Genomic DNA, 11,418 nt, shown 5'->3' on the forward strand with positions numbered 1-11,418 from the left:
ACGTCGCTTTGAATGATGCATACTGAACGCAAAAATAGGCTGGAGTTCAAATAAGTTTAAAAAACATTGAAGTGGCCGTGTAACAGATGAGTTCTCGTACGAAACCCTGACACTCCGAAAGAGATTGTCCAGTTTGTACACGAGGTGCGTCCAGTTTTCGCCGTGACCCTCCCTACTCTTTTGCACATGCTATGCGGGCAAAATGATGATACCATGCCAAGTTCCATCATTTTCAGAGTTCATTTCGTAGTGATTTTCAATTTCACCGTCATTTAGCTCCCTAAACAAATCGGTAAATGAGTGAAAAACAGCAAATGATGTCAGAGCGTGTTGGAAATGGATGATGTCGCTTTGATTGATGCATACTGAACACAAAAATAGGCTGGAGTTCAAATAAGTTTAAAAAACATTGAAGTGCCCGTGTAACAGATGAGTTCTCGTCCGAAACCCTGATACTCGGAAAGAGATATTCCAGTTTGTACACCAGGTGCGTCCAGTTTTCGCCGTGACCCTCCCTACTCTTTTGCACATGCTATGCGGGCGAAATGATGATACCATGCCAAGTTCCATCATTTTCAGAGTTCATTTTATAGTGATTTTCAATTTCACCGTCATTTAGCTCCCTAAACAAATCGGTAAATGACTGAAAAACAGTAAATGATGTCAGAACGTGTTGGAAATTGATGATGTCGCTTTGAATGATGCATACTGAACGCAAAAATAGGCTGGAGTTCAAATAAGTTTAAAAAACATTGAAGTGGCCGTGTAACAGATGAGTTCTCGTCCGAAACCCTGATACTCCGAAAGAGATTGTCCAGTTTGTACACGAAGTGCGTCCAGTTTTCGCCGTGACCCTCTCTACTCTTTTGCACATGCTATGCGGGCGAAATGATGATGCCATGCCAAGTTCCATCATTTTGAGAGTTCATTTTGTAGTGATTTTCAATTTCACCGTCATTTAGCTCTCTAAACAAATCGGTAAATGACTGAAAAACAGCAATTGATGTCAGAACGTGTTGGAAATTGATGACGTCGCTTTGAATGATGCATACTGAACGCAAAAATAGGCTGGAGTTCAAATAAGTTTAAAAAACATTGAAGTGGCCGTGTAACAGATGAGTTCTCGTCCGAAACCCTGATACTCCGAAAGAGATTGTCCAGTTTGTACACGAGGTGCGTCCAGTTTTCGCCGTGACCCTCTCTACTCTTTTGCACATGCTATGCGGGCGAAATGATGATGCCATGCCAAGTTCCAACATTTTCAGAGTTTATTTTGTAGTGATTTTCAATTTCACCGTCATTTAGCTCTCTAAACAAATCGGTAAATGACTGAAAAACAGCAAATGATGTCAGAACGTGTTGGAAATTGATGACGTCGCTTTGAATGATGCATACTGAACGCAAAAATAAGCTGGAGTTCAAATAAGTTTAAAAAACATTGAAGTGCCCGTGTAACAGATGAGTTCTCGTCCGAAGCACTGATACTCGGAAAGAGATAGTCCAGTTTGTACACGAGGTGCGTCCAGTTTTCGCCGTGACCCTCCCTACTCTTTTGCACATGCTATGCGGGCGAAATGATGATACCATGCCAAGTTCCATCATTTCCAGAGTTCATTTTGTAGTGATTTTCAATTTCACCGTCATTTAGCTCCATAAACAAATCGGTAAATGACTGAAAACAGAAAATGATGTCAGAACGTGTTGGAAATTGATGACGTCGCTTTGAATGATTCATACTGAACGCAAAAATAGGCTGGAGTTCAAATAAGTTTAAAACACATTGAAGTGCCTGTGTAACAGATGAGTTCTCGTCCGAAACCCTGATACTCCGAAAGAGATTGTCCAGTTTGTACACGAGGTGCGTCCAGTTTTCGCCGTGACCCTCTCTACTCTTTTGCACATGCTATGTGGGCGAAAGGATGATACCATGCCAAGTTCCATCATTTTCAGAGTTCATTTTGTAGTGATTTTCAATTTCACCGTCATTTAGCTCCCTAAACAAATCTGTAAATGACTGAAAAACAACAAATGATGTCAGAACGTGTTGGAAATTGATGACGTCGCTTTGAATGATGCATACTGAACGCAAAAATAGGCTGGAGTTCAAATAAGTTTAAAAAACATTGAAGTGCCCGTGTAACAAATGAGTTCTCGTCCGAAACCCTGATACTCCGAAAGAGATTGTCCAGTTTGTACACGAGGTGCGTCCAGTTTTCGCCGTTACCCTCTCTACTCTTTTGCACATGCTATGCGGGCGAAATGATGATACCATGCCACGTTCCAACATTTTCAGAGTTCATTTTGTAGTGATTTTCAATTTCACCGTCATTTAGGTCCCTAAACAAATCGGTAAATGACTGAAAAACAGCAAATGATGTCAGAACGTGTTGGAAATTGATGACGTCGCTTTGAAGGATGCATACTGAACGCAAAAATAGGCTGGAGTTCAAATAAGTTTAAAAAACATTGAAGTGGCCGTAGAACATATGAGTTCTCGTACGAAACCCTGACACTCCGAAAGAGATTGTCCAGTTTGTACACGAGGTGCGTCCAGTTTTCGCCGTGACCCTCCCTACTCTTTTGCACATGCTATGCGGGCAAAATGATGATACCATGCCAAGTTCCATCATTTTCAGAGTTCATCTCGTAGTGATTTTCAATTTCACCGTCATTTAGCTCCGTAAACAAATCGGTAAATGAGTGAAAAACAGCAAATGATGTCAGAGCGTGTTGGAAATGGATGACGTCGCTTTGAATGATGCATACTGAACGCAAAAATAGGCTGGAGTTCAAATAAGTTTAAAACACATTGAAGTGCCTGTGTAACAGATGAGTTCTCGTCCGAAACCCTGATACTCCGAAAGAGATTGTCCAGTTTGTACACGAGGTGCGTCCAGTTTTCGCCGTGACCCTCTCTACTCTTTTGCACATGCTACGTGGGCGAAAGGATGATACCATGCCAAGTTCCATCATTTTCAGAGTTCATTTTGTAGTGATTTTCAATTTCACTGTCATTTAGCTCCCTAAACAAATCTGTAAATGACTGAAAAACAACAAATGATGTCAGAACGTGTTGGAAATTGATGACGTCGCTTTGAATGATGCATACTGAACGCAAAAATAGGCTGGAGTTCAAATAAGTTTAAAAAACATTGAAGTGCCCGTGTAACAAATGAGTTCTCGTCCGAAACCCTGATACTCCGAAAGAGATTGTCCAGTTTGTACACGAGGTGCGTCCAGTTTTCGCCGTGACCCTCCCTACTCTTTTGCACATGCTATGCGGGCAAAATGATGATACCATGCCAAGTTCCATCATTTTCAGAGTTCATTTCGTAGTGATTTTCAATTTCACCGTCATTTAGCTCCGTAAACAAATCTGTAAATGACTGAAAAACAGCAAATGATGTCAGCACGTGTTGGAAATTGATGACGTCGCTTTGAAGGATGCATACTGAACGCAAAAATAGGCTGGAGTTCAAATAAGTTTAAAAAACATTGAAGTGGCCGTAGAACAGATGAGTTCTCGTACGAAACCCTGACACTCCGAAAGAGATTGTCCAGTTTGTACACGAGGTGCGTCCAGTTTTCGCCGTGACCCTCCCTACTCTTTTGCACATGCTATGCGGGCAAAATGATGATACCATGCCAAGTTCCATCATTTTCAGAGTTCATTTCGTAGTGATTTTCAATTTCACCGTCATTTAGCTCCGTAAACAAATCGGTAAATGAGTGAAAAACAGCAAATGATGTCAGAGCGTGTTGGAAATGGATGACGTCGCTTTGAATGATGCATACTGAACGCAAAAATAGGCTGGAGTTCAAATAAGTTTAAAAAACATTGAAGTGCCCGTGTAACAGATGAGTTCTCTTCCGAAACCCTGATACTCGGAAAGAGATAGTCCAGTTTGTACACCAGGTGCGTCCAGTTTTCGCCGTGACCCTCCCTACTCTTTTGCACATGCTATGCGGGCGAAATGATGATACCATGCCAAGTTCCATCATTTTCAGAGTTCATTTTATAGTGATTTTCAATTTCACCGTCATTTAGCTCCCTAAACAAATCGGTAAATGACTGAAAAACAGTAAATGATGTCAGAACGTGTTGGAAATTGATGACGTCGCTTTGAATGATGCATACTGAACGCAAAAATAGGCTGGAGTTCAAATAAGTTTAAAAAACATTGAAGTGCCCGTGTAACAATTGAGTTCTTGTCTGAAACCCTGATACTCCGAAAGAGATTGTCCAGTTTGTACACGAGGTGCGTCCAGTTTTCGCCGTGACCCTCTCTACTCTTTTGCACATGCTATGTGGGCAAAATGATGATGCCATGCCAGGTTCCAACATTTTCAGAGTTTATTTTGTAGTGATTTTCAATTTCACCGTCATTTAGCTCTCTAAACAAATCTGTAAATGACTGAAAAACAGCAAATGATGTCAGAACATGTTGGAAATTGATGACGTCGCTTTGAATGATGCATATTGAACGCAAAAATAGGCTGGAGTTCAAATAAGTTTAAAAAACATTGAAGTGGTCGTGTAACAGATGAGTTCTTGTCCGAAACCCTGATACTCCGAAAGAGATTGTCCAGTTTGTACATGAGGTGCGTCCAGTTTTCGCCGTGACCCTCCCTACTCTTTTGCACATGCTATGCGGGCGAAATGATGATACGATGCCATGTTCCAACATTTTCAGAGTTTATTTTGTAGTGATTTTCAATTTCACCGTCATTTAGCTCCCTAAACAAATCGGTAAATGACTAAAAAACAGCAAATGATGTCAGAACGTGTTCGAAATTGATGACGTCGCTTTGAATGATGCATACTGAACGCAAAAATAGGCTGGAGTTCAAATAAGTTTAAAAAACATTGAAGTGGCCGTGTAACAGATGAGTTCTCGTCCGAAACCCTGATACTCCGAAAGAGATTGTCCAGTTTGTACATGAGGTGCGTCCAGTTTTCGCCGTGACCCTCTCTACTCTTTTGCACATGGTATGTGGGCGAAATGATGATGCCATGCCAGGTTCCAACATTTTCAGAGTTTATTTTGTAGTGATTTTCAATTTCACCGTCATTTAGCTCTCTAAACAAATCTGTAAATGACTGAAAAACAGCAAATGATGTCAGCACGTGTTGGAAATTGATGACGTCGCTTTGAATGATGCATACTGAACGCAAAAATAGGCTGGAGTTCAAATAAGTTTAAAAAACATTGAAGTGGCCGTGTAACAGATGAGTTCTCGTCCGAAACCCTGATACTCCGAAAGAGATTGTCCAGTTTGTACACGAAGTGCGTCCAGTTTTTGCCGTGACCCTCTCTACTCTTTTGCACATGCTATGCGGGCGAAATGATGATGCCATGCCAAGTTCCATCATTTTCAGAGTTCATTTTGTAGTGATTTTCAATTTCACCGTCATTTAGCTATCTAAACAAATCGGTACATGACTGAAAAACAGCAAATGATGTCAGAACGTGTTGGAAATTGATGACGTCGCTTTGAATGATGCATACTGAACGCAAAAATAGGCTGGAGTTCAAATAAGTTTAAAAAACATTGAAGTGGCCGTGTAACAGATGAGTTCTCGTCCGAAACCCTGATACTCCGAAAGAGATTGTCCAGTTTGTACACGAGGTGCGTCCAGTTTTCGCCGTGACCCTCTCTACTCTTTTGCACATGCTATGCGGGCGAAATGATGATGCCATGCCAAGTTCCAACATTTTCAGAGTTTATTTTGTAGTGATTTTCAATTTCACCGTCATTTAGCTCTCTAAACAAATCGGTAAATGACTGAAAAACAGCAAATGATGTCAGAACGTGTTGGAAATTGATGACGTCGCTTTGAATGATGCATACTGAACGCAAAAATAAGCTGGAGTTCAAATAAGTTTAAAAAAACATTGAAGTGCCCGTGTAACAGATGAGTTCTCGTCCGAAACACTGATACTCGGAAAGAGATAGTCCAGTTTGTACACGAGGTGCGTCCAGTTTTCGCCGTGACCCTCCCTACTCTTTTGCACATGCTATGCGGGCGAAATGATGATACCATGCCAAGTTCCATCGTTTCCAGAGTTCATTTTGTAGTGATTTTCAAATTCACCGTCATTTAGCTCCATAAACAAATCGGTAAATGACTGAAAAACAGCAAATGATGTCAGAACGTGTTGGAAATTGATGACGTCGCTTTGAATGATGCATACTGAATGCAAAAATAGGCTGGAGTTCAAATAAGTTTAAAACACATTGAAGTGCCTGTGTAACAGATGAGTTCTCGTCCGAAACCCTGATACTCCGAAAGAGATTGTCCAGTTTGTACATGAGGTGCGACCAGTTTTCGCCGTGACCCTCTCTACTCTTTTGCACATGCTATGTGGGCGAAATGATGATACCATGCCAAGTTCCATCATTTTCAGAGTTCATTTTGTAGTGATTTTCAATTTCACCGTCATTTAGCTCCCTAAACAAATCTGTAAATGACTGAAAAACAGCAAATGATGTCAGAACGTGTTGGAAATTGATGACGTCGCTTTGAATGATGCATACTGAATGCAAAAATAGGCTGGAGTTCAAATAAGTTTAAAAAACATTGAAGTGCCCGTGTAACAAATGAGTTCTCGTCCGAAACCCTGATACTCCGAAAGAGATTGTCCAGTTTGTACACGAGGTGCGTCCAGTTTTCGCCGTGACCCTCTCTACTCTTTTGCACATGCTATGCGGACGAAATGACGATACCATGCCACGTTCCAACATTTTCAGAGTTCATTTTGTAGTGATTTTCAATTTCACCGTCATTTAGGTCCCTAAACAAATCGGTAAATGACTGAAAAACAGCAAATGATGTCAGAACGTGTTGGAAATTGATGACGTCGCTTTGAAGGATGCATACTGAACGCAAAAATAGGCTGGAGTTCAAATAAGTTTAAAAAACATTGAAGTGGCCGTAGAACAGATGAGTTCTCGTACGAAACCCTGACACTCCGAAAGAGATTGTCCAGTTTGTACACGAGGTGCGTCCAGTTTTCGCCGTGACCCTCCCTACTCTTTTGCACATGCTATGCGGGCAAAATGATGATACCATGCCAAGTTCCATCATTTTCAGAGTTCATTTCGTAGTGATTTTCAATTTCACCGTCATTTAGCTCCCTAAACAAATCGGTAAATGAGTGAAAAACAGCAAATGATGTCAGAGCGCGTTGGAAATGGATGACGTCGCTTTGAATGATGCATACTGAACACAAAAATAGGCTGGAGTTCAAATAAGTTTAAAAAACATTGAAGTGCCCGTGTAACAGATGAGTTCTCGTCCGAAACCCTGATACTCGGAAAGAGATATTCCAGTTTGTACACCAGGTGCGTCCAGTTTTCGCCGTGACCCTCCCTACTCTTTTGCACATGCTATGCGGGCGAAATGATGATACCATGCCAAGTTCCATCATTTTCAGAGTTCATTTTATAGTGATTTTCAATTTCACCGTCATTTAGCTCCCTAAACAAATCGATAAATGACTGAAAAACAGTAAATGATGTCAGAACGTGTTGGAAATTGATGACGTCGCTTTGAATGATGCATACTGAACGCAAAAATAGGCTGGAGTTCAAATAAGTTTAAAAAACATTGAAGTGCCCGTGTAACAATTGAGTTCTTGTCCGAAACCCTGATACTACCAAAGAGATTGTCCAGTTTTTACACGAGGTGTGTCCAGTTTTTGCCGTGACCCTCCCTACTCTTTTGCACATGCTATGCGGGCGAAATGATGATACCATGCCAAGTTCCATCATTTTCAGAGTTCATTTTGTAGTGATTGTCAATTTCACCGTCATTTAGCTCCCTAAACAAATCAGTAAATGACTGAAAAACAGCAAATGATGTCAGAACGTGTTGGAAATTGATGACGTCGCTTTGAATGATGCATACTGAACGCAAAAATAGGCTGGAGTTCAAATAAGTTTAAAAAACACTGAAGTGGCCGTGTAACAGATGAGTTCTCGTCCGAAACCCTGATACTCCGAAAGAGATTGTCCAGTTTGTACATGAGGTGCGTCCAGTTTTCGCCGTGACCCTCCCTACTCTTTTGCACATGCTATGCGGGCGAAATGATGAAACCATGCCAAGTTCCATCATTTTCAGAGTTCATTTTGTAGTGATTTTCAATTTCACCGTCATTTAGCTCCCTAAACAAATCGGTAAATGACTAAAAAACATCAAATGATGTCAGAACATGTTGAAAATTGATGACGTCGCTTTGAATGATGCATACTAAACGCAAAAATAGGCTGGAGTTCAAATAAGTTTAAAAAACATTGAAGTGCCCGTGTAACAGATGAGTTCTCGTCCGAAACCCTGATACTCCGAAAGAGATTGTCTAGTTTGTACACGAGGTGCGTCCAGTTTTCGCCGTGACCGTCTCTACTCTTTTGCACATGCTATGCGGGCGAAATGATGATGCCATGCTAGGTTCCAACATTTTCAGAGTTTATTTTGTAGTGATTTTCAATTTCACCGTCATTTAGCTCTCTAAACAAATCGGTAAATGACTGAAAAACAGCAAATGATGTCAGAACGTGTTGGAAATTGATGACGTCGCTTTGAATGATGCATACTGAACGCAAAAATAGGCTGGAGTTCAAATAAGTTTAAAAAACATTGAAGTGCCCGTGTAACAGATGAGTTCTCGTCCAAAACCCTGATACTCCGAAAGAGATTGTCCAGTTTTTACACGAGGTGCGTCCAGTTTTCGCCGTGACCCTCTCTACTCTTTTGCACATGCTATGCAGGCGAAATGATGATACCATGCCAAGTTCCAACATTTTCAGAGTTCATTTTGTAGTGATTTTCAATTTCACCGTCATTTAGCTCCCTAAACAAATCGGTAAATGACTGAAAATGGCAAATGATGTCAAAACGTGTTGAAATTGATGACGTCGCTTTGAATGATGCATACTGAACGCAAAAATAGGCTGGAGTTCAAATAAGTTTAAAAAACATTGAAGTGGTCGTGTAACAGATGAGTTCTCGTCCGAAACCCTGATACTCCGAAAGAGATAGTCCAGTTGGTACACGAGGTGCGTCCAGATTTCGCCGTTACCCTCCCTACTATTTTGCACATGCTATGCGGGCGAAATGATGATACCATGCCAAGTTCCATCATTTTCAGAGTTCATTTCGTAGTGATTTTCAATTTCACCGTCATTTAGCTCCCTAAACAAATCGGTAAATGACTGAAAAACAGTAAATGATGTCAGAACGTGTTGGAAATTGATGACGTCGCTTTGAATGATGCATACTGAACGCAAAAATAGGCTAGAGTTCAAATAAGTTTAAAAAACATTGAAGTGCCCGTGTAACAATTGAGTTCTTGTCTGAAACCCTGATACTCCGAAAGAGATTGTCCAGTTTGTACACGAGGTGCGTCCAGTTTTCGCCGTGACCCTCTCTACTCTTTTGCACATGCTATGTGGGCGAAATGATGATGCCATGCCAGGTTCCAACATTTTCAGAGTTTATTTTGTAGTGATTTTCAATTTCACCGTCATTTAGCTCTCTAAACAAATCTGTAAATGACTGAAAAACAGCAAATGATGTCAGAACGTGTTGGAAATTGATGAGGTCGCTTTGAATGATGCATACTGAACGCAAAAATAGGCTGGAGTTCAAATAAGTTTAAAAAACATTGAAGTGGTCGTGTAACAGATGAGTTCTCGTCCGAAACCCTGATACTCCGAAAGAGATTGTCCAGTTTGTACATGAGGTGCGTCCAGTTTTCGCCGTGACCCTCCCTACTCTTTTGCACATGCTATGCGGGCGAAATGATGATACGATGCCAGGTTCCAACATTTTCAGAGTTTATTTTGTAGTGATTTTCAATTTCACCGTCATTTAGCTCCCTAAACAAATCGGTAAATGACTAAAAAACAGCAAATGATGTCAGAACGTGTTCGAAATTGATGACGTCGCTTTGAATGATGCATACTGAACGCAAAAATAGGCTGGAGTTCAAATAAGTTTAAAAAACATTGAAGTGGCCGTGTAACAGATGAGTTCTCGTCCGAAACCCTGATACTCCGAAAGAGATTGTCCAGTTTGTACATGAGGTGCGTCCAGTTTTCGCCGTGACCCTCTCTACTCTTTTGCACATGGTATGTGGGCGAAATGATGATGCCATGCCAGGTTCCAACATTTTCAGAGTTTATTTTGTAGTGATTTTCAATTTCACCGTCATTTAGCTCTCTAAACAAATCTGTAAATGACTGAAAAACAGCAAATGATGTCAGCACGTGTTGGAAATTGATGACGTCGCTTTGAATGATGCATACTGAACGCAAAAATAGGCTGGAGTTCAAAGAAGTTTAAAAAACATTGAAGTGGCCGTGTAACAGATGAGTTCTCGTCCGAAACCCTGATACTCCGAAAGAGATTGTCCAGTTTGTACACGAAGTGCGTCCAGTTTTCGCCGTGACCCTCTCTACTCTTTTGCACATGCTATGCGGGCGAAATGATGATGCCATGCCAAGTTCCATCATTTTCAGAGTTCATTTTGTAGTGATTTTCAATTTCACCGTCATTTAGCTCTCTAAACAAATCGGTACATGACTGAAAAACAGCAAATGATGTCAGAACGTGTTGGAAATTGATGACGTCGCTTTGAATGATGCATACTGAACGCAAAAATAGGCTGGAGTTCAAATAAGTTTAAAAAACATTGAAGTGGCCGTGTAACAGATGAGTTCTCGTCCGAAACCCTGATACTCCGAAAGAGATTGTCCAGTTTGTACACGAGGTGCGTCCAGTTTTCGCCGTGACCCTCTCTACTCTTTTGCACATGCTATGCGGGCGAAATGATGATGCCATGCCAAGTTCCAACATTTTCAGAGTTTATTTTGTAGTGATTTTCAATTTCACCGTCATTTAGCTCTCTAAACAAATCGGTAAATGACTGAAAAACAGCAAATGATGTCAGAACGTGTTGGAAATTGATGACGTCGCTTTGAATGATGCATACTGAACGCAAAAATAAGCTGGAGTTCAAATAAGTTTAAAAAAACATTGAAGTGCCCGTGTAACAGATGAGTTCTCGTCCGAAACACTGATACTCGGAAAGAGATAGTCCAGTTTGTACACGAGGTGCGTCCAGTTTTCGCCGTGACCCTCCCTACTCTTTTGCACATGCTATGGGGGCGAAATGATGATACCATGCCAAGTTCCATCGTTTCCAGAGTTCATTTTGTAGTGATTTTCAAATTCACCGTCATTTAGCTCCATAAACAAATCGGTAAATGACTGAAAAACAGCAAATGATGTCAGAACGTGTTGGAAATTGATGATGTCGCTTTGAATGATGCATACTGAATGCAAAAATAGGCTGGAGTTCAAATAAGTTTAAAACACATTGAAGTGCCTGTGTAACAGATGAGTTCTCGTCC

This window comes from Aegilops tauschii, chromosome 3 (genome assembly GCF_002575655.3).
Source record: "Aegilops tauschii subsp. strangulata cultivar AL8/78 chromosome 3, Aet v6.0, whole genome shotgun sequence".
Taxonomy (NCBI): Eukaryota; Viridiplantae; Streptophyta; class Magnoliopsida; order Poales; family Poaceae; genus Aegilops; species Aegilops tauschii.